Source organism: Triticum dicoccoides, chromosome 2A (genome assembly GCF_002162155.2).
Source record: "Triticum dicoccoides isolate Atlit2015 ecotype Zavitan chromosome 2A, WEW_v2.0, whole genome shotgun sequence".
Classification (NCBI taxonomy): domain Eukaryota; kingdom Viridiplantae; phylum Streptophyta; class Magnoliopsida; order Poales; family Poaceae; genus Triticum; species Triticum dicoccoides.
The window spans coordinates 167,180,365-167,207,678 of record NC_041382.1 but is presented as its reverse complement, the minus strand read 5'-3'; positions in this window follow the sequence as shown (position 1 = coordinate 167,207,678).

Genomic DNA, 27,314 nt, shown 5'->3' with positions numbered 1-27,314 from the left:
GGCGGCGGCGCGCGGGCCTGCGCGGGCCCGCGATGGGCTCCGCGAGCCGCGGCGAAGTGGGGCGGCGCGCGGGCTGATGTGGCGCATTGTGAGTGGCCCGGGGTGGCGGCGCGAGCTGACATGGCGGCCGCTGATTGGCCGGGCGCGGTGGACATGTCCGTCGCGGCGAGGATGTGTCCGGATGCGCGGTGGAGGAGGTAGACTAGGGTTAGACCGCAAATTTCGGAGGGAGACACAAATATATAGGTAGAGGGAGCTAGGAGAGTCCAAATGAGGTGCGGTTTTCGGCCACGCGATCGTGATTGAACGACCGAGATGATGGAGTTGTCTTAGGTGGGTTTTGGGCCACTTTGGAGGGGTGTTGGGCTACAACACACATGAGGCCTTTTCGGTCCCTCGGTTAACCGTTGGAGTACCAAAGGAAGTCCAAATGGCACAAAATTTGACAGGCGGTCTACCGGTAGTAAACCAAGGCCGCATGACAAGTCTCGGTTCAATCCGAAAACGTTTAACACCCGCACACGAAAAGAGGTACAAACGGACACCGGGTGACATAGGAGCGCCGGATTGCAAAACGGACAACGGGAAAAATGCTCGGATGCATGAGACGAACATGTATGGAAATGAAATGCACATGATGACATGATATGAGATGCATGACATGCAAGCAAAGACAAGGCAACAACAGCGAATAACTGAAGGACACCTGGCACATTGGTCTCGGGGCGTTACATTTATATTGGGTGTGACTATGATTGGATCTCTTTTACCATGAATTACAATGTATAGTCAGTGCTTGATCTTTAATGGTGCTCTGAATTTATGTTTTGCGGTCTCAGAAAGGGCTAGCGAGATACCATCTTGTTATATCATATTATGATTGTTTTGAGGAAGTGTTGTCATCTGAGATTTATTATTATGACTTGCTAGTTGATTATGCTATTGATACGAGTAATTGTGAGACCTGAGTATTATTGCAAATGTGGTTAGTTATGATTTATGTTGAAAACTTGAATGCTGGCTTCACATAGTTACAACAACAAGAGCAAACAGAGTTTGTAAAAGTTTTTCTTTCTTTCTTTCAGTTTGTCAACTGAATTGCTTGAGGACAAGCAAGGGTTTAAGCTTGGGGGAGTTGATACGTCTCCGTTGTATCTACTTTTCCAAACACTTTTGCCCTTGTTTTGGACTCTAACTTGTATGATTTGAATGGAACTAACCAGGACTGACGCTGTTTTCAGCAGAATTACCATGATGTTGTTTTATGTGCAGAAAACAAATATTGTCGGAATGACCTGAAACTCCACGGGAGGTCTTAGAAAAAATAATGAAAAATCCTCGCGAAATATGAAGACCAGGGGGCCCACACCCTTCTCACGAGGGTGGGGGCCGCCCCCCCCCCTAGGGCACGCCCCCTACCTCGTGGGCCCCCTGGAGACCCTCCGACGCCAACTCCAACTCTATATATTTGCTTTTGTAGAGAAAAAAATAAGAGAGAAGAAATCATCGCGTTTTACGATACAGAGCCGCCGCCAAGCCCTAAAACCTCTCGGCAGGGCTGATCTGGAGTCCGTTCGGGGCTCCGGAGAGGGGGATTCGTCGTCGTCGTCATCATCAACCATCCTCCATCACCAATTTCATGATGCTCACCGCCGTGCGTGAGTAATTCCATCGTAGGCTTGCTGGACGGTGATGGGTTGGATGAGATTTATCATGTAATCGAGTTAGTTTTGTTAGGGTTTGATCCCTAGTATCCATTATGTTCTGAGATTGATGTTGCTATGACTTTGCTATGCTTAATGCTTGTCACTAGGGCCCGAGTGCCATGATTTCAGATTTGAACCTATTATGTTTTCATGAATATATGTGAGTTCTTGATCCTATCTTGCAAGTCTATAGTCACCTACTATGTGTTATGATCCGGCAACCCCGAAGTGACAATAATCGGGATCACTCCCGGTGATGACCATAGTTTGAGGAGTTCATGTATTCACTATGTGCTAATGCTTTGTTCCGGTTCTCTATTAAAAGGAGGCCTTAATATCCCTTAGTTTCCAATAGGACCCCGCTGCCACGGGAGGGTAGGACAAAAGATGTCATGCAAGTTCTTTTCCATAAGCACGTATGACTATATACGGAATACATGCCTACATTACATTGATGAATTGGAGCTAGTTCTGTGTCACCCTATGTTATGACTATTACATGATGAACCGCATCCGGCATAATTATCCATCACTGATCCGGTGCCTACGAGTTTTCCATATACTGGTTTACGCTTATTTACTTTCCCGCTGCTACTGTTACAATCACTACAAAATACCAAAAACATTACTTTTGTTGTCTTTACTTTTGTTGCTGCTACCACCACTATCATATTACTTTGCTACTAAACACTTTGCTGCAGATACTAAGTTTCCAGGTGTGGTTGAATTGACAACTCAGCTGCTAATACTTGAGAATATTCTTTGACTCCCCTTGTGTCGAATCAATAAATTTGGGTTGAATACTCTACCCTCGAAAGCTGTTGCGATCCCCTATACTTGTGGTTTATCACCCCCACCCTTGTGGTGGCCTCGGGACTCCTCTGATGCATCTCTCGTACTCCGTGGGCTTCTTTTGGTCCACAAAAGATCCTCGTAAAGTTTCAGGTCAATTGGACTCTGTTTGATATTCCTTTCCTGTGAAACTCAAAAACAAGGAAAAAACAGAAACTGACACTAGGCTCTAGGTTAATAGGTTAGTCCCAAAAAATCATATAAAATAGCATATAAATGCATACAAAATATCCAAGATAGATAATATAATACCATGGAACAATCAAAAATTATAGATACGTTGGAGACGTATCAAGGTGAGAGGGAGGGAGGAGCAGCCAAAGGAGACAACCAAGTAGGAGGAATCCTACTTGGAGTCCCTCCCAAGTTGCGCCCCATTTCCTTATTTGGAGTGCGGGGAAGGGCAGGGGAGGGTGGCGCCCCCCCTCCTTTCTCCCATGAGAGGGAAAGGCAGGAGGGGCTAGCCCTCCCCCTTTTCCTTCCCTAGGGCTATCAAAACAAGGGAGGGGGTGCACCAGCCCCATTGTGGGCTGGTATGTCCCCTCCTTTGGCCCATAAGGCCCTTATCTTGTCGGGGGGGGGGGGTGCCCGGAACCCCTTCCGGTGACTCGATTTCTTTCCGGTACATCCCAAAACACTTCCGGTGTCCAAATACCATCGTCCTATATATCAATCTTTACCTCTCGACCATTTCGAGACTCCTCGTCATGTCCGTGATCTCATCCGGGACTCCGAACAACATTAGGTCACCAAATCATTTAACTCATATAACACTATACCGTCAACGAACGTTAAGCGTGTGGACCCTACGGGTTCGAGAACTATGTAGACATGACCGAGACACCTCTCCAGTCAATAACCAATAACGGAACCTCAATGCCCATATTGGCTCCTACATATTCTACGAAGATCTTTAAAGGCCGAACCATTATTACAACATACGTAATTCCCTTTGTCCATCGGTATGTTACTTGCCCGAGATTAGATCATTGGTGTCTTCATACCTAGTTCAATCTCATTACCGGCAAGTCTCTTTACTCGTTCCATAATACATCACCTCGTGACTAACTCCTTAGTCATTTTCTCGAAAGCTTATGATGTGTATTACCGAGAGGGCCCAGAGATACCTCTCCGATACTCGGAGTGACAAATCCTAATCTCGATCTATGTCAACTCAACAAACACCTTTGGAGATACCTGTAGAGCATCTTTATGATCACCCAGTTACGTTGGGACGCTTGATAGAACACAAGATTGAAGGAAATATGCCCTAGAGGCAATAATAAAGTTATTGTTTATTTCCTTATATCATGATAAATGTTTATTATTCATGCTAGAATTGTGTTAACCGGAAACATAATACATGTATGAATACATAGAGAAACAGATTGTCACTAGTATGCCTCTACTTGACTAGCTCATTGATCAAAGATGGTTATGTTTCCTAACCATAGACATGAGTTGTCATTTGATTAACAGGTTCACATCATTAGGAGAATGATGTGATTGACATGACCCATTCCGTTAGCTTAGCACCCAATCGTTTAGTATGTTGCTATTGCTTTCTTCATGACTTATACATGTTCCTATGACTATGAGATTATGCAACTCCCGTTTTTCGGAGGAACACTCTGTGTGCTACCAAACGTCACAATGTAACTGGGTGATTATAAAGGTGCTCTACAGGTGTCTCCAAAGGTACTTGTTGGGTTGGCGTATTTCGAGAATAGGATTTGTCACTCCGATTGTCGGAGAGGTATCTCTGGGCCCTCTCGGTAATGCACATCACTTAAGCCTTGCAAGCATTGCAACTAATGAGTTAGTTGCGGGATGATGTATTACAGAACGAGTAAAGAGACTTGTCGGTAACGAGATTGAACCAGGTATTGAGATACCGACGATTGAATCTCGGGCAAGTAACATACCGATGACAACGGGAATAACGTATGTTGTTATGCGGTTTGACCAATAAAGATATTCGTAGAATATGTAGGAGCCAATATGAGCATCCAGGTTCCTCTATTGGCTATTGACCGGAGACGTGTCTCGGTCATGTCTATATAGTTCTCGAACCCGTAGGGTCCGCACGCTTAACGTTACGATGACGGTTATATTATGAGTTTATATGTTTTGATGTACTGAAGGTTGTTCAGAGTCCCGGATGTGATCACGGACATGACGAGGAGTCTTGAAATGGTCGAGACATGAATATTGATATATTGGAAGCCTATGTTTGGATATCGTAAGTGTTTCGGGTGAAATCGAAATTTTACCAGAGTACCGGGAGGTTACCTGAACCCACAGGGAGGTAAATGGGCCTTAGTGGGCCTTTACGGAGAAGAGGAGAGGCGGCCAGGATTGGTCCGTGCGCCCCTCCCCCCTAGTCCGAATAGGACAAGGAGAGGGGAGGGGCGCCCCCCCTTTCCTTCTCTCCCTTCTCTTTCCCCCTCCCGAATCCTATTCCAACTAGGAAAGGGAGGGAGGGAGTAGGAGTCCTCCTGGCGCGCCTCCTCCCTGGCCGGCCGCACCACCCCTTGCTCCTTTATATACGGGGGCAGGGGGCACCCCATAGACACAACAATTTATCAAGTTGATCTTTTAGCCATGTGCAGTGCCCCCCTCCACCATAGTCCACCTCGATAATACTGTAGCGGTGCTTAGGCGAAGCCCTACGTCGGTAGAACATCAACATCGTCACCACGCCGTCGTGCTGACGAAACTCTCCCTCAACACTCGGCTGGATCGGAGTTCGAGGGACATCACCGGGCTGAACGTGTGCTGAACTCGGAGGTGCCGTGCATTCGGTACTTGATCGGTCGGATCGTGAAGACGTACGACTACATCAACTGCGTTGTGCTAACGCTTTCGCTTTCGATCTACGAGGGTACGTGGACAACACTCTCCCCTCTCGTTGTTGTGCATCACCATGATCTTGCGTGTGCATAGGAATTTTTTTTGAAACTACTACGTTCCCCAATAGTGGTATCAGAGCCAGGTTTTATGCGTAGATGTCATATGCACGAGTAGAACACAAGTGAGTTGTGGGTGATATAAGTCATACTGCTTACCAGCATGGCATACTTTGGTTCGGCGGTATTGTTGGATGAAGCGACCCGGACCGACATTACGTGTACGCTTACGCGAGACTGGTTCTACCGACGTGCTTTGCACACAGGTGGCTGGCGGGTGTCAGTTTCTCCAACTTTAGTTGAACCGAGTGTGGCTACGCCCGGTCCTTGCGAAGGTTAAAACAGCATCAACTTGACAAACTATCATTGTGGTTTTGATGCGTAGGTAAGAACGGTTCTTGTTAAGCCCGTAGCAGCCACGTAAAACTTGCAACAACAAAGTAGAGAACGTCTAACTTGTTTTTGCAGGGCATGTTGTGATGTGATATGGTCAAGACATGATGCTAAATTTTATTGTATGAGATGATCATGTTTTGTAACCGAGTTATCAACAACTGGCAGGAGCCATATGGTTGTCGCTTTATTGTATGCAATGCAATCGCCCTGTAATGCTTTACTTTATCACTAAGCGGTAGCGATAGTCGTGGAAGCATAAGTTTGGCGAGACAACAACGATGCTACGATGGAGATCAAGGTGTCGCGCTGGTGACGATGGTGATCATGACGGTGCTTCGGAGATGGAGATCACAAGCACAAGATGATGATGGCCATATCATATCACTTATATTGATTGCATGTGATGTTTATCTTTTATGCATCTTATCTTGCTTTGATTGACGGTAGCATTATAAGATGATCTCTCACTAAATTTCAAGATAATAGTGTTCTCCCTGAGTATGCACTGTTGCCAAAGTTTGTCGTGCCAGACACCACGTGATGATCGGGTGTGATAAGCTCTACGTCCATCTACAACGGGTGCAAGCCAGTTTTGCACATGCAGAATACTCGGGTTAAACTTGACGAGCCTAGCATAAGCAGATATGGCCTCGGAACACTGAGACCGAAAGGTCGAGCGTGAATCATATAGTAGATATGATCAACATAGTGATGTTCACCATTGAAAACTACTCCATTTCACGTGATGATCAGTTATGGTTTAGTTGATTTGGATCACGTGATCACTTAGAATATTAGAGGGATGTCTTTCTAAGTGGGAGTTCTTAAGTAATATGATTAATTTAACTTAAATTTATCATGAACTTAGTACCTGATAGTATCTTGCTTGTCTATGTTAATTGTAGATAGATGGCCCGTGCTATTGTTCTGTTGAATTTTAATGCGCTGCTTGAGAAAGCAAAGTTGAAAGATGATGGTAGCAATTACACGGACTGGGTCCGTAACATGAGGATTATCCTCATTGCTGCCCAGAAGAATTACGTCCTGGAAGCACCGCTGAGTGCCAGGCCTGCTGCTGATGCAACTGATGACGTTAAGAACGTCTGGCAGAGCAAAGCTGATGACTACTCGATAGTTCAATGTGCCATGTTTTACGGCTTAGAACCGGGACTTCAAAGACGTTTTGAACGTCATGGAGCATATGAGATGTTCCAGGAGTTGAAGTTAAGCAAATGCCCGGATTGAGAGATATGAAGTCTCCAATAAGTTCTACAGCTGCAAGATGGAGGAGAACAGTTCTGTCAGTGAACATATACTCAGAATGTCTGGGTACCATAATCACTTGACACAGCTGGGAGTTAATCTTCCAGTTGATAGTGTCATTGACAGAGTTCTTCAATCACTACCACCAAGCTACAAGAGCTTCGTGATGAACTATAATATGCAAGGGATGAATAAGACAATTCCCGAGCTCTTTGCAATGCTAAAAGCCGCGGAGGTAGAAATCAAGAAGGAACATCAAGTGTTGATGGTCAGTAAGACCACCAGTTTCAAGAAGGGCAAAGGGAAAAAGAAGGGGAACTTCAAGAAGAACAACAAGCAAGTTGCTGCTCAGGAGAAGAAACCCAAGTCTGGACCTAAGCCTGAGACTGAGTGCTTCTTCTGCAAGCAGACTGGTCACTGGAAGCGGAACTGTCCCAAGTATTTGGCGGATAAGAAGGATGGCAAGGTAAACAAAGGTATATGTGATATACATGTTATTGATGTGTACCTTACTAGAGCTCGCAGTAGCGCCTGGGTATTTGATACTGGTTCTGTTGCTAATATTTGCAACTCGAAACAGGGACTACGGATTAAGCGAACACTAGCAAAGGACGAGGTGACGATGCGCGTGGGAAATGGTTCCAAAGTCGATGTGATCGCGGTCGGCATGCTACCTCTACATATACCTTCAGGATTAGTATTAGACCTAAATAATTGTTATTTTGTGCCAACGTTGAGCATGAACATTATATCTGGATCTTGTTTGATGCGAGACGGTTATTCATTTAAATCAGAGAATAATGGTTGTTCTATTTATATGAGTAATATCTTTTATGGTCATGCACCCTTGAAGAGTGGTCTATTTTTGATGAATCTCGATAGTAGTGATACACATATTCATAATGTTGAAGCCAAAATATCCAGAGTTGATAATGATAGTGCAACTTATTTGTGGCACTGCCGTTTAGATCATATCGGTGTAAAGCGCATGAAGAAACTCCATACTGATGGACTTTTGGAACCACTTGATTATGAATCACTTAGTAATTGCGAACGGTGCCTCATGGGCAAGATGACTAAAACGCCGTTCTCCGGAACTATGGAGAGAGCAACATATTTTTTGGAAATCATACATACAGATGTATGTGGTTCGATGAATGTTGAGGCTCATGGCGGATATCGTTATTTTCTCACCTTCACAGATGATTTAAGCAGATATGGGTATATCTACTTGATGAAGCATAAGTCTGAAACATTTGAAAGGTTCAAAGAATTTCAGAGTGAAGTTGAAAATCATCGTAACAAGAAAATAAAGTTTCTACGATCTGATCGTGGAGGAGAATATTTGAGTTACGAGTTTGGTCTACATTTGAAACAATGCGGAATAGTTTCGCAACTCACGCCACCCGGAACACCACAGCGTAATGGTGTGTCTGAACGTCATAATCGTACTTTACTAGATATGGTACGATCTATGATGTGTCTTACAGATTTACCGCTATCATTTTGGGGATATGCTTTAGAGACGGCCGCATTCACGTTAAATAGGGCACCATCGAAATCCGTTGAGACGACGCCTTATGAATTGTGGTTTGGCAAGAAACCAAAGTTGTCGTTTCTGAAAGTTTGGGGCTGCGATGCTTATGTGAAAAAGCTTCAACCTGATAAGCTCGAACCCAAATCGGAGAAATGTGTCTTCATAGGATACCCAAAGGAAACTGTTGGGTACACCTTCTATCACAGATCCGAAGGCAAGACATTCGTTGCTAAGAATGGATCCTTTCTAGAGAAGGAGTTTCTCTCGAAAGAAGTGAGTGGGAGGAAAGTGGAACTTGATGAGGTAACTATACCTGCTCCTCTATTGGAAAGTAGTTCATCACAGAAACCAGTTCTTGTGACGCCTACACCAATTAGTGAGGAAGTTAATGATGATGATCATGGAACTTCTGATCAAGTTACTACTGAACCTCATAGATCAACCCGAGTAAGATCTGCACCAGAGTGGTACGGTAATCCTGTTCTGGAAGTCATGCTACTAGATCATGATGAACCTACGAACTATGAAGAAGCGATGGTGAGCCCAGATTCCGCAAAATGGCTTGAAGCCATGAAATCTGAGATGGGATCCATGTATGAGAACAAAGTGTGGACTTTGGTTGACTTTCCAGGTGATTGGCAAGCAATTGAGAATAAATGGATCTTCAAGAAGAAGACTGACGCTAATGATAATGTTACTGTCTACAAGCTCGACTTGTTGCGAAAGGTTTTCGACAAGTTCAAGGGATTGACTACGATGAGACTTTCTCACCCGTAGCGATGCTTAAGTCTGTCCAAATCATGTTAGCAATTGCCGCATTTTATGATTATGAAATTTGGCAAATGGTTGTAAAAACTGCATTCCTGAATGGATTTCTGGAAGAAGAGTTGTATATGATGCAACCAGAAGGTTTTGTCGATCCAAAGGGAGCTAACAAAGTGTGCAAGCTCCAGCGATCCATTCATGGACTGGTGCAAGCCTCTCAGAGTTGGAATAAATGCTTTGATAGTGTGATCAAAGCATTTGGTTTTATACAGACTTTTGGAGAAGCCTGTATTTACAAGAAAGTGAGTGGGAGCTCTGTAGCATTTCTAATTATATGTGGATGACATATTGTTGATTGGAAATGATATAGAATTTCTGTAGCATAAAGGGATACTTGAATAAGAGTTTTTCGATGAAAGACCTCGGTGAAGCTGCTTATATATGGGGCATCAAGATCTATAGAGATAGATCAAGACACTTAACTGGACTTTCACAAAGTACATACCTTGACAAAGTTTTGAAGAAGTTCAAAATGGATCAAGCAAAAAAGGGTTCTTGCCTGTGTTACAAGTTGTGAAGTTGAGTAAGACTCAATGCCCGACCACTTCAGAAGATAGAGAGAAAATGAAAGATGTTCCCTATGCTTCAGCCATAGGCTCTATCATGTATGCAATGTTGTGTACCAGACCTGATGTGTGCCTTGCTATAAGTCTAGCAGGGAGGTACCAAAGTAATCCAGGAGTGGATCACTGGACAACGGTCAAGAACATCCTGAAATACCTGAAAAGGACTAAGGATATGTGTCGGTGTCAAAACCGGCGGATCTCGGGTAGGGGGTCCCGAACTGTGCGTCTAGGCCGGATGGTAACGGGAGGCAGGGAACATGATGTTTTACCCAGGTTCGGGCCCTCTTGATGGAGGTAAAACCCTACGTCATGCTTGATTAATATTGATGATATGGGTAGTACAAGAGTAGATCTACCACGAGATCAAGGAGGCTAAACCCTAGAAGCTAGCCTATGGTATGATTGTTGTATATGGAGTTGATTGCCTACGGACTACAAACCTCCGGTTTATATAGACACCGGATAGGGTTAGGGTTACATAGAGTCGGTTACAATGGTAGGAGATCTTGAATATCCGCATCGCCAAACTTGCCTTCCGCACCAAGGAAAGTCCCATCCAAACACGGGACGAAGTCTTCAATCTTGTATCTTCATAGTCCTGGAGTCCGGCTGAAGGTATAGTCTGGCTACCCGAACACCCCCTAATCCAGGACTCCCTCAGTAGCCCCCGAACCAGGCTTCAATGACGACGAGTCCGGCGCGCAGATTGTTTGGCATTGCAAGGCGGGTTCTTCTCCAAATCTTGTGTACCTGTAGGAATAATGTCTGATTTTTGTAATGTAGTGTTCCTCGGCTTCCACGCCCAATAATGGCCGTCTTCCACATGTCAAATGAATGCGAAAAGCTGGGGCGTTTTTACATCCACACCCCTAGCCGTATAAACGAGCCGCCTATTTAACGGGATGGGGATTTAGGTCCAAACCACATCTTCTCCTTTCCGCGAGTTATCATCAGAGCGCTTCCAACAAAGGTCCATTCCAACATGACCAGCCATCGCAGCTCCTCCCCTCGCCCCTCCGGTCCCAAGCCCGGGGACTGGGAGAGTTGCACCATCCCGCATAGCGAGTTAGTGTTGCTTCAGGCCAAGGGATTTCTCCCTCAGGCATACATGGTCCCGGTCCGAGCCGGTCTCGCCACCTACAATGGCGGAAAACAAGCGGAGAGCACCCCCAATCCTTCTAAAGGAGAGCGGGTGTGCCTCGTCCCCTATCTAATAAGGGGACTGGGATTTCCAATTCATCCATTTCTCCATGGGCTTCTGGAGTTCTACGGCCTCCAGCTGCACAATCTCATGCCCGCCTCCGTATTGCATATTGCGGGTTTCGTTGCCCTTTGCGAGCTATTTTTAGGCGTTGAGGCTCATTTCGCGCTGTGGAAGAGGTTATTCTGCCTGGTGCCCCGTTCTCAAAAGGGGTCTATATACCAAGTGGGCGGAGCCGAAGTATGGCGCATCGCCGGGACCGGATACCTATCCGGAACCCCAAAGAAGGCGTCCGAGGACTGGCCTTCGAAATGGTTTTATATAGATGACGTCCCGCTACCGGACCCTATCCGGGTCGGTCTCCCTGAGTTCAACAGTGCTCCATTGAAGAAACGCTTGAGCTGGCGTCCGCGGAGCTCTTAGAGAGAAAGCGACAGAGACGTCCTTTACCTGATGGGCCGGATAAGACTGTTGGCTCATTCCGGACTAACCATGATTGGAATCATGGCCGCATGCATTATGCGGGGGGTGCAGTCGCTTCAATATAGAGGCCACCCCATGTGGGATTTCAACGGGGAGGATGACGCCACATGTTACGGTCGTAAGGGGCCGTCCTCAGCCGCCGCCTTAGTAAAGATCTTATCCTCTTTGTACAAGGGCGAAAAGGAGGAATTCCTCCGCGTCAACCCGCGGGCCGGATTCAGTATGTACGATCCTCCAAGTTGGGTAAGTGAACAATTGCGCTTGCCCATTTGTTTTATACTCCCATGGTTAGATAGGTAGTCTAACGACTTCAATGCAGGAACTGCGACAGGAGGTAAAGGATATAAGCAGCCGCCCTCCACAGCCCGAGGACCCAGAACGGTCCCTCAATCCGGACTCCGAAGAGGATCTGGACATATTGGTGGAGCTTATCGACGGGGTGTTCCATCAGCTAAGCAAGGACAATACCTTGGTAGCCATTACGGCGGATTACCCAGGGTTAATCCCGGCCTCCCAGGTGACAGAAACCAGGGGTCTTGTTCCCTTGAAAGAGATTCCACTCTCACGTATTCCGGTGTTTCTGACGACAACCGTGTTTTGCAGGGGAGATTTCTGAGGCAGGAGGCCGTACCTGCGGCGGCTAGCCAACGAGGGGCCGCAGGACCCCGTGGGGCAAAAAGGAATGCAGTCCGGACTGAGATGCCGGCGCAAAGGTATAGCGCACCCTCTATTTCCCTGGTGTTATTCTGTCAGGGCATATTAACATTCGTGCTATCTTCAGAACGAAGAGACCTCGCCGGACTACATCCGGAGAGGTTGCCAATCACGCCCCCACCAGCCAGGCTCCAACGTCTGGCCAGGAAGCGGAGGCGACCACAAGGCGCGCACCGGACGCTCCTCCGACAAAGGATGCGGATAGGCTGTCTGCCACAAATTCTGAAGTGGAGAGTGCCATGAACCACAGGCATCGCCGGACAGTTCTACGCGACGCTTGTTTCTCCCAAGAGGCTTTAGATGCCTTTAATTCGGGAGATGCGTACCTCCATGCCGCTCAAAATGGTTTAGCCAGAGCCACGGAGCAGTATGTAAAAGACATACGTGTAAGGAAATTTTGGTCAAATATAGATATACTAGTAGCCCCCGAGACTTGAAACAGTTAGAGCAACTGATTTAAGGATCATTTAATAAGCAGGTTCTTACAGAGAAGAATACCGTACTGTCCCAGGAGCTGGAAAAGTGCAAGGCCCAACTAGAGGCCACACTAGCCGCAGCAGGGGAGCCCAAAGAGATCCCCTCAGGTAAGATACGCTTCGAAAGATTAGTATTGTGCGGTGTGGGTGCAAATCTGACAAATCATGTTGCAGATGGCGCCGGACTCGATCCGGAAAAGCAACAACTCTTACGCCGGCTAAAGGCCGGTGAGAGTACGTTGACAAAGGTGAGGCGAGAGAAGAATGATCTTCAGGATGCCCACACCAGGCTGGACGTCGAACTTAAAGATGTTCGTGGCCAGCTGTCGGACTCCACGAGGGAGAATCAGCGGCTTCGACGCGGCATATTCAGTAAGTGCTTGAACGAACTTTGAAAAAAAAAGTTCGGCGAGGAAGTCGACTAACAGAGTAATGTCTGTAGGTATGCTCACAGGTCATCCTGCAGAGGAGATGCCCGGTTCTATGGGTGACCTTCTTCCCGAACTCATGCAACTGCACGAGCGAATTTGGCAGGCGATGCGAGGTGTTGCCCAAGCCTTATGGCCTGCCCACTCCATGCCCGAGGGCCTTGGAGAGCTTGCGGAGAAGCTGAAGGGAGCTCGGCGGCGCTTCCGGTTGTGGAAGATATCGGCCTGCCGACAAGGCGCTAGGGAAGCATGGGCCATGGTGAAGACCCGTTTTACAAAGTCTGACCCAAACCACATGGCCGAGGTCGGACCAGTGGGGCCTGACGGGAAGGAGATCCCTGTGAGCTTAGTATACGGCCAAGTAGAGTTGGCCGCGAAGTATTCCCAGCAGGACTGTAAATTAGACAGCCTGTTAGATGGTATAGAAGAGGAATACAATCAGTCAGAATGACTATGTAATTTTGAATTGACATGTGTAATGCCTTCTAGCCGGATTGTAGATCGTTTGTCGTTGCCGACCTTTTCGCTTCAACCTCGGGACCTGACGGTCCAGAGTGTGTCCGAATACCATAGCGGTTATATAAGAACCGTGGTATGCGTGGAGACCAGGCGTAGGGGTCATTAGTGCTTTATCAGACAAGTGCCCAACTAGTTATGTTATATTACATGGTTAGTAAGAAACATCTTCCAGAGAGAATAGTTCCGTTAGGGGTTCCTTTCGCTGGGAGGCATGCCCTAAAGTGCATGTCCGGACTGCGTAAAAAGACACAGAAAAAGCATCTGGGGGCGCATAAAATGAGTAAAAAGATCATCTTTTATCTCACCGACCGAATATTCCCTTAAGAACGCTAGCTTTCGGCTTCACCCAGTCTGAGGTACACATCCGGCTGACCCGGCAGTAACAATCGCAGAGGTGCTCCCTTTACCGCCTAGCCAAACAATCGGGAAAGTAGGGGTAAGCACAGGAGCCAGGCAACCCAGCTTGGCCAAAACTTAAGTCATATCGATGCATATAATGGTGAAGAAAAAGGTACATGCGGAAGTTTGACGCATGTGTTGGGCGTGAAGCCCGTATAAATAAGCTTCTGTTAGAGAAGCCCCCAGGTTTAATGAGCGCGAGTGGCGCATCACTAGATGAGCCTTTAAGGGCTATAAAAGAAAAGAGGGGAAGGAGAGAAATGTAAGACAGAAAAATGCAAAAAATGGACAGAGGAAGGAGACGAACACAGAGTCCGGCGCTAGGCATAGAATCTTCGGAGACGGGTGGCGTTCCACAGGTTCGGCTCGAGTCGGTTATCTGACGCATCTTGCAGGCGGTACGCCCCGCCAGTCAGGACTTGGTCGATTATGAATGGACCTTCCCACTTGGGCTTGAGTTTGTCCTTTTTCTTATCCGGCAGGCGTAGAACTAGTTCGCCAACATTGTAATTTTTGGCCCGTACTTCTCTGCTTTGATATCTTCGGGCCTGCTGTTGATAAAATGCGGAACGGGCTTTTGCCACGTCACGCTCCTCCTCCAGGGCGTCCAAGTTGTCCTGCCGATCTAGCTCGGCTTCTCTTTCTTCGTACATGCGCACTCTAGGTGAGTCATGAATTATGTCGCAGGGCAGAACTGCCTCTACACCGTACACCATAAAAAATGGTGTGTATCCGGTGGTGCGATTTGGCGTGGTCCGCAGCCCCCATAGCACGGAGTCGAGCTCCTCTACCCAGTGCGTGTTAGATTCCTTGAGGGACCGCACCAGTCTGGGTTTAATGCCGCTCATGATAAGACCATTTGCACGTTCGACCTGGCCGTTGGTTTATGGGTGATAGACGAAAGCATAATCGAGCTTGATGCCCATGTTTTTGCACCAGAGTTTTACCTCGTCGGCGGTAAAGTTTGTACCGTTATCGGTTATGATGCTGTGGGGGACGCCATAACGGTGTACAACCCCAGATATGAAGTCTATCACAGGTCCGGATTCGGCCGTTTTAACAGGCTTGGATTCTATCCATTTGGTGAATTTATCCACCATGACCAGTAAGTATTTTTTCCTATCGGTCCCACCTTTAAGGGGTCCGGCCATGTCAAGCCCCCAGACCGCAAAAGGCCAGGTGATGGGTATAGTTTGGAGTGCGGTGGGTGGCATATGGCTTTGGTTGGCAAAAAGTTGGCAACCAGCGCATCGTTGGACTAGGTCCTGAGCGTCTGCCCGGGCCATCGGCCAATAAAAGCCTGTACGGAAAGCCTTGCTAACAAGGGACCGAGCAGCGGCGTGGTGACCACCGAGTCTGGCATGAATTTCAGCCAGAAGGTTCCGCCCTTCCTCTTCGGAGATGCACCTTTGAAGGACTCCGGTAGTGCTTTTCTTATAAAGCTCTCCCTCATGGACTCTATAGGCTTTAGATCGCCGCACTATGCAGCGGGCCTCGTTTTGGTCCTCCGGGAGTTCCTGCCTAGTAAGGTAGGCTAGGAATGGTTCTGTCCACGGGGCGATGACCGCCATTATTACGTGGGCTGAAGGTGTAATTTCATTGGCAGAGCCTCCAATTGTGTCAGATTGTTCGGCGTCGAGTGGTGCGGCTGGGTCCGGGCTGTTATTTGCAGGTTCCCCCTCCCATGCTATGGATGGCTTGAACAATCTTTCCAAAAAGATGTTGGGGGGACTGCATCGCGTTTTGCACCGATGCGTGCCAGGACGTCCGCTGCTTGATTGTTTTCTCGGGCTATATGGTGAAACTCCAGCCCTTCAAACCGAGCTGACATTTTTAGGACGGCGTTGCGGTAAGCTGCCATTTTTGGGTCCTTGGCGTCGAAGTATCCATTTATTTGGGATATCACGAGGTTTGAATCCCCGCGTACCTCTAGGCGCTGGATACCCATGGATACTGCTATCCGGAGACCATGTAGGAGGGCCTCATATTCGGCTGCATTGTTGGAATCCATGTACATGATTTGGAGCACATATTGGACTGTGTCTCCTGTGGGGGACGTCAGGACGACGCCGGCCCCCAGTCCGGCCAACATTTTGGAGCCGTCGAAATGCATAATCCAGTTTGAATATGTGCCGTACTCTTTAGGGAGCTCGGCCTCCGTCCATTCTGCGACGAAGTCGGCCAAAACTTGCGATTTAATAGCTCGCCGTGGCTTATAGGTTATATCGAACGGGAGAAGCTTGATGGCCCATTTTGCAATCCGGCCTGTTGCGTCGCGGTTGTTGATAATATCGTTGAGTGGTACTTCCGAGGCTACTGTTATGGAACACTCTTGAAAGTAGTGTCGTAGCTTCCGGGATGCCATGAATACCGCGTATGCAATCTTTTGATAATGCGGGTACCGTGATTTGCATGGAGTGAGGACAGTGGATACGTAGTAGACCGGCCTTTGAAGGGGGAATTTGTGTCCATCCGTTTCCCGCTCGACAACGAGCATTGCGCTGACAACTTGATGTGTTGCTGCAATGTACAATAACATTGGTTCGCCGGTGTTCGGCGCGGCCAGGACTGGGTTTGTTGCCAATATGGCTTTTATTTCATCAAGTCCGTCCATGGCGGCCTCCGTCCACTCGAAGTGTTCGGTGCACCGAAGGAGGCGATAGAGGGGTAGTGCCTTTTCTCCCAAGCAGGAGATGAAGCGGCTTAAAGCCGCCACGCATCCGGTTAATTTTTCTATTTGTTTGAGGTCCTTTGGGATATCCAGTTGTGACAAAGCTCGGATCTTGGCTGGATTTGCTTCAATTCCTCTATCGGATACAATGAAGCCCAAGAGCTTTCCGGCTGGAACGCCGAAGACGCATTTTTCCGGGTTGAGCTTGATGTCATATTTTCGGAGGTTATCGAATGTAAGCCTCAAGTCATCTATTAGAGATTCGACATGTCTTGATTTGACGACCACATCATCAATATACGCCTCCACTGTTTTGCCAATCTGATTTGCCAGACATGTCTGGATCATGCGCTGATATGTTGCGCCGGCGTTTTTCAGCCCGAAGGGCATTGTGTTGAAGCAGAATGGGCCGTATGGTGTGATGAATGCTGTTGCGGCTTGGTCTGATTCTGCCATCTTGATTTGATGGTATTCGGAGTATGCGTCGAGGAAACACAATGAGTCGTGTCCTGCGGTGGCATCGATAATTTGATCGATACGGGGAGGGGGGAAGGGATCCTTTGGGCAAGCCTTGTTGAGGTCTTTAAAATCGACACACAGGCGCCAGGATTTGTCCTTCTTTGGTACCATCACCAAGTTTGCTAGCCAGTCCGGATGTTTTATGTCTCTAATGAATCCGGCCTCCAATAGCTTGGCTAGCTCCTCTCCCATAGCCTGTCTCTTGGGTTCGAAAAAATGCCGAAGGGCTTGTTTGACAGGTTTGAATCCTTTTAGGATATTTAAGTTGTGTTCGGCCAGCCTGCGTGGGATCCCTGGCATGTCTGAAGGGTGCCAGGCGAAAATGTCCCAGTTCTCTTGTAGGAACTCTCGCAGTGCGGCGTCTACATCAGGGTTCAGTCGTGCCCCGATGGAAGCTGTTTTATTGGGGTCCGTTGGATGGACCTGGAATTTGACTATTTCGTCAGCTGGCTTGAAGGATGTGGATTTGGATCTCTTATCGAGTATCACATCATCCCTGTTAACCGTGGAGCACAGCGCAGTCAGTTCCTCGGCCGCTAAGGCTTCGGATAGTGCCTCAAGGGCTAATGCGGTCGTCTTGTTTTCGGCGCGGAGTGCTACGTCCGGATCACTAGCTAGAGTGATAATTCCGTTCGGCCCAGGCATCTTAAGCTTCATGTACCTGTAATGGGGTATTGCTTGGAAGATTGAGAATGCTTCCCGTCCCAGTAAAGCGTGATATCCGCTTTTGAACGGGGCCACCTGAAACGTGACTTCTTTGGACCTATAATTATCCGGCATGCCGAACACCACATCTAGTGTGATTTTTCCTATGCAGCGCGCTTCTCGACTGGGGATTATTCCTCTAAAGGTTGTGCTACTTCGCTCGATGTGGTTCCAGTCTATTTCCATTTTTTGAAGGGTTTCCTCATAAATGAGGTTCAGTCCGCTGCCTCCATCCATGAGCACCTTGGTGAGGCGAAAGTCTTCCACTATGGGACTGAGGACCAATGCGGCTGGTGCTCGGGCTATTCGGAATCTAGGTTCATCACTTGCGTTGAAGGTAATAGCAGTGTCGCTCCATGGATTTATTGTTGCAACTTGATAGACTTCGGTGAGGCTGCGGAGTGTTCTTTTTCGCATACTGTTTGATGCAAAAGTCTCGAAGACTGTGAGAATGGTACTGGTGTCCTCGGGTTAGCTTTCTGCGGCCTCCAGAATTAAGAGGTCCTCGCCAATTTTGGCCACCTGCCGGAGTATCCAACATGCTCTAAGGCTGTGAGTTGGTGTGGTGTCCTCTGTACTGTGGATTCTACAGGGTCCATCAAGCCACCTTTCCAGTACGGTTCCATGCCCTGTAGAGGGTTTTGGCTTTTTGGTGTTTATCCCGGGTGTCCTATGATGATGCACCCTCTTAGTTCGGACGGGATTACTATTCAAGGCCGGATTATCCCAAAATTTTATTTCGGTTTTCCAGGCGCTTTCCATCGCACAGTATTTTTGTACTATGGACGCCAAGTAAGCGAAGCGTGTAATATCACGACGACTTACGGCGTTAAGGATTCCCTCGTCCGTGCAATTACTGCAAAAAATTGAGATTGCGTCTCCCTCGCGGCAATCCTTTATCATGTTCATAACCAGGAGGAATCTGGCCCAGTAATGATGTACTGTTTCCTCGGGCCTCTGCCTGATTTGGGAGGGATCGCTTATGTTCGGGTGGGCGGGTGTCGTTGAATCTGAAACCTCACCCAATCCAAGATTCGGAGGCCGAAGAGTTTCCGAACTCTGAAGTTCGAATTCTTGGATGTTGTCCAACGAATCTAGCCCGTTGCCTGATCCTAAGCTCAGGTCTTGAGTTAAATCCTCCTCTCCGCGGGTATCCGGCTTGGAGGAGTCGGGAATTCGGACGTAGCTAGTCCTTAAAATAGATGAAGGGTCGCCGCACTGCGCCTCTACCATGGCAACGTGGTGGGTGACTTGGGGAGAGTTAATTTCTCTTAGATCGGGTTTAAGCCCAACCTGGTCGTAATCTGTAGCGACCCCCAGGGCAGCGATGCGATCCAAGAGCTCGTTTACGGAAGAGAGCTCCATTGGATCTAGCTGCTCGATGAGCTCCGAGCCGACGTGTAGGTTGCTTTTGATGACCCGAGAGGTCACCATCGGCGCAACAGCCGAACAGGCGGTCATGAGGAAACCACCTAGCCGGAGAGTTTGGCCGACAGCCAAGGCTCCCTTAGCAACGGTGCCGTCTTTAAAGACGGGAGGAGGCATCCTTCCTGATTGCGACGGCACAAAGGAACTCTCAATGAAAGCACAAATGTCGGTGTCAAAACCGGCAGATCTCGGGTAGGGGGTCCCGAACTGTGCGTCTAGGCCGGATGGTAACAGGAGGCAGGGAACATGATGTTTTACCCAGGTTCGGGCCCTCTTGATGGAGGTAAAACCCTATGTCCTGCTTGATTAATATTGATGATATGGGTAGTACAAGAGTGGATCTACCATGAGATCAAGGAGGCTAAACCCTAGAAGCTAGCCTATGGTATGATTGTTGTATATGGAGTTGATTGCCTACGGACTACAACCCTCCGGTTTATATAGACACCGGATAGGGTTAGGGTTACATAGAGTCGGTTACAATGGTAGGAGATCTTGAATATCCGCATCGCCAAACTTGCCTTCCGCGCCAAGGAAAGTCCCATCTGGACACGGGACGAAGTCTTCAATCTTGTATCTTCATAGTCCTGGAGTCCGGCTGAAGGTATAGTCCGGCTACCCGAACACCCCCTAATCCAGGACTCCCTCAATATGTTTCTCGTATATGGAGGTGACAAAGAGCTCATCGTAAATGGTTACGTTGATGCAAGCTTTGACACTGATCCAAACGATTCTAAATTGCAAACCGGATACGTGTTTATATTGAACGGTGGAGCTGTCAGTTGGTGCAGTTCTAAACAAAGCGTTGTGGCGGGATCTACTTGTGAAGCGGAGTACATAGGTGCTTTGGAAGCAGCAAATGAAGGAGTCTGGATGAAGGAGTTCATATTCAATCTAGGTGTCATACCTAGTGCATCGGGTCCAATGAAAATATTTTGTGACAATACTGGTGCAATTGCCTTGGCGAAGGAATCCAGATTTCACAAGAGAACCAAGCACATCAAGAGACACTTCAATTCCATCCGGGATTTAGTCCAGGTGGGAGACATAGAAATTTTCAAGATACATACGGATCTGAATGTTGCAGACCCGTTAACTAAGCCTCTTCCACGAGCAAAACATGATCAGCACCAAGGCTCCATGGGTGTTAGAATCATTACTGTGTAATCTAGATTATTGACTCTAGTGCAAGTGGGAGACTGAAGGAAATATGCCCTAGAGGCAATAATAAAGTTATTATTTATTTCCTTATATCATGATAAATGTTTATTATTCATGCTAGAATTGTATTAACCGGAAACATAATACATGTGTGAATACATAGACAAATAGATTTTCACTAGTATGCCTCTACTTGACTAGCTCGTTGATCAAAGATGGTTATGTTTCCTAACCATAGACATAAGTTGTCATTTGATTAACAGGGTCACATCATTAGGAGAATGATGTGATTGACATGACCCATTCCATTAGCTTAGCACCTGATCGTTTAGTATGTTGATATTGCTTTCTCCATGACTTATACATGTTCCTATGACTATGAGATTATGCAACTCCCGTTTACCAGAGGAACACTTTGTGTGCTACCAAACGTCACAACGTAACTGGGTGATTATAAAGGTGCTCTACAGGTGTCTCCAAAGGTACTTGTTGTGTTGGCGTATTTCGAGAATAGGATTTGTCACTCTGATTGTCGGAGAGGTATCTCTGGGCCCTCTCGGTAATGCACATCACTTAAGCCTTGCAAGCATTGCAACTAATGAGTTAGTTGCGGGATGATGTATTACAGAACGAGTAAAGAGACTTGCCGGTAACGAGATTGAACTAGGTATTGAGATACCGACGATCGAATCTAGGCCAAGTAACATACCGATGACAAAGGGAACAACGTATGTTGTTATGCAGTTTGACCGATAAAGATCTTCGTAGAATATGTAGGAGCCAATATGAGCATCCAGGTTCCACTATTGGCTATTGACCAGAGACGTGTCTCGGTCATGTCTACATAGTTCTCGAACCCGTAGGGTCCGCACGCTTAACGTTACGATGACAGTTATATTATGAGTTTATATGTTTTGATGTACCGAAGGTTGTTCGGAGTCCCGGATGTGATCACGGACATGACGAGGAGTCTCAAAACGGTTGAGACATGAAGATTGATATATTGGAAGCCTATGTTTGGATATCGGAAGTGTTCCGGGTGAAATCGGGATTTTACCAGAGTACCGGGAGGTTACCGGAACCCCCAGGGAGGTAAATGGGCCTTAGTGGGCCTTTACAGAGAAGAGGAGAGGCGGCCAGGGCTAGGCCGCGCGCCCCTCCCCCCTAGTCCGAATAGGACAAGGAGAGGGGGGTGGCGCCCCCGCCCCCTTTCCTTCTCTCCCTTCTCTTTCCCCCTCCCAAATCCTATTCCAACTAGGAAAGGGGGGAGTCCTACTCCCGGTGGGAGTAGGACTCCTCCTGGCCCGCCTCCTCCCTGGCCGGCCCCACCACCCCTTGCTCCTTTATATACGGGGGCAGGGGGCACCCCATAGACACAACAATTGATCAAGTTGTTCTTTTAGCCGTGTGCGGTGCCCCCTCCACCATAGTCCACCTCGATAATACTGTAGCGGTGCTTAGACGAAGCCCTGCGTCGGTAGAACATCAACATCGTCACCACGCTGTCGTGCTGACGAAACTCTCCCTCAACACTCGGCTGGATCGGAGTTCGAGGGACGTCATCGGGCTGAATGTGTGCTGCACTCAGAGGTGTTGTGCGTTCGGTACTTGATCGGTCGGATCGTGAAGACGTACGACTACATCAACCGCGTTGTGCTAACACTTCCGCTTTCAGTCTACGAGGGTACGTGGACAACACTCTCCCCTCTTGTTGCTGTGCATCACCATGATCTTGTGTGTGCATAGGAATTTTTTTTAATTACTACGTTCCCCAACAAAGGCAATCCTCCGGTATCCAGGAGTTGCATAATCTCATAGTCAAAGAAATATGTATTTGACATGAAGAAAGCAATAGCAATAAAATGAAAGATAAATATGCTAAGCTAACAGATGGGTCTTGTCCATCACATCATTCTCCTAATGATGTGATCCTGTTATCAAATGACAACACATGTCCATGGTTAGGAAACCTTAACCATCTTTGATCGACGAGCTAGTCTAGTAGAGGCTCACTAGGGACACGGTATTTGTTTATGTATTCACACATGTATTTAGTTTTCTGATCAATACAATTATAGCATCAATAATAAACCTTTATCATGAATAAGGAAATATAAAAATAACAACTTTATTATTGCCTCTACGACATATTTCCTTCAGTCTCCCACTTGCACTAGTCAGTAATCTAGTTCACATCACCATGTGATTTAACACCCATAGTTCACATCGCCATGTGACCAACACCCAAAGAGTTTACTAGAGTCAATAATCTAGTTCACATCGCCATGTGATTAACACCCAAAGAGTACTAAGGAGTGATCATGTTTTGCTTGTGAGAGAAGTTTAGTCAACGGGTTTGGTACATTCACATCCGTATGTATTTTACAAATTTCTATTTCTACAAAGCTCTCTATGGAGCTACTCTAGCTAATTGCTCCCACTTTCAACATGTATCTAGATTGAGACCCAGAGTCATCTGAATCGGCGTCAAAGCTTGCATCAACGTAAACCTTTACAACTAACTCTTTATTACCTCCATAATCAAGAAATATCTCCTTAATCCTATTAGGTAACTAAGGATAATTTTGACCGCTGTCTGGTGATCTACTCCTGGATCACTATTGTACCCCCTTGCCAAACTCATGGAAAGGCACACAACATGTCTGGTATATAGCATGGCATACTTTATAGAACCTATGGCTGAGGCATAGGGAATGACTTTCATTCTTGCTCTATCTAGTGTTGTGGTCAGGTTTGGAGTCTTACTCAAATTCACACCTTGCAACACAGGTAAGAACCCTTTTTTGACTGATCCATTTTTAACTTCTTCAAAATCTTGTCAAGGTATGTGCTTTGTGAAAGTTCTATTAAGCGTCTCGATCTATCCCTATAGATCTTGATGCCCAATATATAAGTAGCTTCACCGACGTCTTTCATTGAAAAAATCTTATTCAAGTATCCTTTTTATGCTATCCAGAAATTCTATATCATTTCCAATCAATAATATGTCATCTACATATAATATTAGAAATTCTATAGAGCTCCCACTCACTTTCTTGTAAATACAGGCTTCACCATAAGTCTGTAAAAAACCATATGCTTTGATCACCTCATCAAAGCGTATGTTCCAACTCCGAGATGCTTGCACCAGTCCATATATGGATCACTGGAGCTTGCACACTTTGTTAGCACCTTTAGGATCGACAAAACCTTCTGGTTGCATCATATACAACTCTTCTTTAATAAATCCATTAAGGAATGCACTTTTGGCATCCATTTGCCAAATTTCATAATTATAAAATGTGGCAATTGCTAACATGATTCGAACTGACTTAAGCATCGCTACGGGTGAGAAGGTCTCACCATAGTCAACTCCTTGAACTTGTCGAAAACATTTCGTGACAAGTCAAGCTTTGTAGATGGTGACATTACCATCAGCATCTGTCTTCTTCTTGAAAATCTATTTATTCCCAATGGCTTGCTGATCATCTGGCAAGTCCACCAAAGTCCACACTTTGTTGTCATACATGGATCCTATCTCAGATTTCATGGCCTGAAGCCATCTATCGGAATCTGGGCTCATCATAGCTTCTTCATAGATCGTAGGTTCGCCATGGTCTAGTAACATGACTTCCAGGACAGGATTACCATACCACTCTGGTGCGGAACGTGCTCTGTTCAACCTATGAGGTCCAGTAGTAACTTGATCTGAAGTTTCATGATCATCATCGTTAGCTTCCTCTCTAGTTGGTGTAGGCATCACGGGAACGGATTTCTCTGATTTGCTACTTTCCAAATTGAGAGAAGGTATAATTACCTCATCAAGTTCTACTTTCCTCCTACTCACTTCTTTCAAAAGAAACTCCTCTAGAAATGTTCCATTCTTGGAAACGAAGATCTTGTCTTTGGATCTGTGGTAGAAGGTGTACCCAATTGTTTCCTTAGGGTATCCTATGAAGACACACGTCTCCGATTTTGGTTCGAGCTTATCAGGCTGAAGTCTTTTAATATAAGTGTCGCAACCCCAAACTTTAAGAAACGACAGCTTATGTTTCTTGCCAAACCATAGTTCATACGGTGTCGTCTCAATGGATTTAGATGGTGTCCTATTTAACGTGAATGCGGCTGTCTCTAATGCATAACCCCAAAATGATAGTGGTAAATCGATAAGAGACATCATAGAATGCACCATGTCCAATAAAGTAAGGTTACGGTGACATTCGGATACACCATTATGTTGTGGTGTTCCAGGTGGCGTGAGTTGTGAAACATTGTTTTAAATGAAGGCCAAACTCATAACACAAACATTCGCCTCCGCGATCAGATCGTTGAAACTTTATTTTCTTTTTACGATGATTCTCCACTTCACTTTGAAATTCTTTGAACTTTTCAAATGTTTCAGACTTGTGTTTCATCGAATAGATATACCCATACCTACTCAAATCATCTGTGAAGGTCAGAAAATAACGATACCCGCTGCATGCTTCAACACTCATCGGACCACATCCATCGGTATGTATTATTTCCAATAAGTCGTTAGCTCGCCCCATGATTCCGGATAACGGAGTTTTAGTCATCTTGCCCATGAGGCATGGTTCACAAATATCAAATGATTCATAATCAAGTGATTCCAAAAGTCCATGGCATGGAGTTTCTTCATGCGCTTTACACCAATATGACCTAAACGGCAGTGCCACAAGTATGTTGCACTATCATTATCAGCTTTGCATATTTTGGCATCAATATTATGAATACGTGTATCACTACGATCGAGATTCAATAAACCATTCACATTGGGTGTATGACCATAGAAGGTTTTATTCATGTAAACAGAACAACAATTATTCTCTAACTTAAATGAATAAACATATTGCAATATACATGATCTAATCATATTCATGCTCAACGCAAACACCAAATAACATTTAGTTAGGTTCAACACTAATCTCGAAGGTAGATGGAGTGTGCGATGGTGATCATATCAACCTTGGAATCATTTCCAACACACATCGTCACCTCGCTTTTAACTAGTCTCTGCAACTCCTGTTTCGAGTTACCAATCTTAGCAACTGAACCGGTATCAAATACCTAGGGGTTACTACGAACACTAGTAAAATACACATCAATAACATGTATATAAAATATACCTTTGTTCACTTTGCCATCCTTCTTATTCGCCAAGTATTTGGGGCAGTTCCACTTCCAGTGATCATTTCCTTCGCAGTATAAGCACTCAGTTTCAGGCTTGGGTCTAACTTTGGGCTTCTTCACGGGAGTGGCAACTTGCTTGCCATTCTTCTTTAAGTTTCCTTTCTTTCCCTCGCTCTTTTTCTTGAAAACTAGTGGTCTTGTTAACCATCAACACTTGATGCTCTTTCTTGATTTTTACCTTCGCCGATTTCAGCATCGCGAAGAGCTTGGGAATCATTTTTGTCATCCCTTGCATATTATAGTTCATCATGAAGTTCTAGTAGCTTGGTGATAGTGACTAGAGAACTCTATCAATCACTATCTTATCTGGAAGATTAACTACCACTTAATTCAAGCGATTAGTACCCAGACATTCTGAGTGCATGCTCACTGGCTGAGCTATTCTCCTCCATCTTGTAGGCAAAGTACTTGTTAGAGGTCTCATACCTCTTGACACAGACATGAATCTGAAATACCAATTTTTAGCTCTTCGAACATCTCATATGCTCCATGGCATTCAAAATGTTTTTTGAAGTCTCGGTTCTAAGCCGTAAGGCATGGCGCACTAAACTATCAAGTAGTCATCATATCGAGCTTGCAAAACATTCATAACGTCTGCATCTGCTCCTCCAACAGGTTTGTCACCAAGTGCTGCATCAAGGACATAATTCTTCTCTGCAGCAATGAGGATAATCCCCAAATCACGGACCTAGCCCGCTTTATTGCTACCATCATCTTTTAACTTAGTTTTCTCTAGGAACATATCAAAAATAAGGGAGCTATATCGCGAGCTATTGATCTACAACATAGATATGCAAAAGTATAAGACTAAGTTCACGATAAATTAAGTTCAGTTAATCAAATTACTTAAGAACTCCCACTTAAATAAACATCCCTCAAGTTATCTAAGTGATGCATGATCGAAATCAACTAACCCATGTCTGATCATCACGTGAGATGGGGTAGTCATCAATGATGAACATATTTATGTTGATCATATCTACTATATGACTCATGTTCGACCTTTCGGTCTCTAGTGTTTCGAGACCATGTCTGTACATGCTAGGCTCATCAAGTTTAACCCAAGTATTCTGCATGTGCAAAACTGTCTTAGACCCGTTGTATGTGAACGTAGAGTCTATCACACCCGACCATCATGTGGTGTCTCGAAACGATGAAATGGCGCCAGAAATCCTTCTTGCTACCTCTTGAGCATGCGTTGGTTTTCCCTTGAAGAGGAAAGGGTGATGCAGCAAAGTAGCGTAAGTATTTCCCTTAGTTTTTGAGAACCAAGGTATCAATCCAGTAGGAGAGAACACACAAGTCGCCTAGTACCTGCACAAAAAAACAAGAACCTCGCAACCAA